At 46.3% G+C, this 1,465-nt stretch overlaps 1 protein-coding gene across 4 annotated transcripts in view; it reads right to left on the reverse strand.

Annotated features, from left to right (window-relative positions):
• The window catches only part of LOC118417906 (thioredoxin domain-containing protein 16-like), a 29,732-nt gene that overhangs the window by 23,567 nt on the left and 4,700 nt on the right, over positions 1 to 1,465 (reverse strand). The window lies entirely within an intron of this gene.

Raw genomic sequence — 1,465 nt, forward strand, 5'->3', positions numbered from 1 at the left:
ATCGTAGCCAACTACACTTCTCTTCCCATGGCATGTTCTTAATGTCTTCAGCAGTCAGTGTCTTTCCGTACTGATGAGCGATGCTCTGAATAACTTCTGGCCACTGCATGTCTGCAGCTGACAGGGTAAGGAACCAGGTTGGTATGCCGAGCTGTCTGACCATGGCCAGTAAGTCCAGTAAAACAGTGTTCCAGTAAGCTGGTGATCCCCGGATATTCCTCATGAATTTGAATGCCATGTCCGTTCGGAGCATAGCTTGAACATTGTCTGTATTCTTCATCAGACCAGCATTTATTGTCTTATTTTGGAAAGTATGACCTCGAGTTTGCCGCATAGAAATCTGAATAGAGTCTCTGACTTGTTTTGCTTCTACTGTATACTGGGCGGTCAATAAGTACTCTATATCCCTTGCAAATCTTCCATCCTGGTGCAGAAGTCTTTGATTGAAGTATTTTCGAGGTGTGATATTTGTACTTCGCTCCTGGAGTAAACCACCACGACCAAATGGGTATTTTGACGGGTTTGCCATCTCTTCGAACTTTTCATCAGTGAGAAATGGGCATGGTTTTTGGTGTTCTCCAGGCGCCACAGAATATGTGCACTCCCCGTCAGCTACGCGCTCATCTTGTAGCATGGTGTCGTACGGAAGCCCACGTAGCTGACTTGTTTGCTCAAACGAAATCCTGTCTTCCTCTTCTTCCAAATCAATGTCCCCCCTTTCTGTTTCTACAGCAGTTTCAGCATGATGGTCATTTGCTGTACTGGGACCATCCTCTCTGGTGCTGGATGTTACCTCCCTGTCCCTGTTGTCTGTTATTCTTCCTGTCATGGCTTCCCACAAATCAGGATCATCGCCCTCCCATTCACGTTCCCAGTCAGGACAAATGGTGATGTCCTTGTAGAGAGGGTTGTTGTCCTTCAGCCATACCAGGGCATCCACAACTTTCTTGGGACGAATGTACTCATACATGTAATGACCTTGATAGCAAAGACGTCGCTTCAACTTCAGTGGCACCACCTCAGCTGTTGCTGGAAGTCTCGGTAAAAGCGATGTGATTGTCTGTAATTTAGTTGGAACATTCACGGCACTACCATGTATGGCTTTCTGTCCTCCTCTTGGCAATCCAACCAGTTTCATGAAGGGGATCCTTTGGCTGATGAGCCTCAGTTCCAATGGCCGCAGATCTTTCAACTGAGGCGGCACCTCATCAAGCTCCAGGTTGTTTCCCCATGACTGTGTTGGGACTCTCCCTTGCTTGAGAGCGTTGTGGCAGGTCATACATACCCAATATTTACCATGAACTTGGGTACCAGTTGTGCAGTTTAGTATTTTCTCTGTATCTTCATTTGTTGTGTAATTCTCAACCTTGAGCTCTCTAACAGTTGATCTATAGAGCAGCCGACAACAGGAGATACAAGCATATATTGGTCCCTCGGCTATTTAGATAAGAAAGTTGAAGCGCAC

This window comes from Branchiostoma floridae, chromosome 6 (genome assembly GCF_000003815.2).
Source record: "Branchiostoma floridae strain S238N-H82 chromosome 6, Bfl_VNyyK, whole genome shotgun sequence".
Taxonomy (NCBI): Eukaryota; Metazoa; Chordata; class Leptocardii; order Amphioxiformes; family Branchiostomatidae; genus Branchiostoma; species Branchiostoma floridae.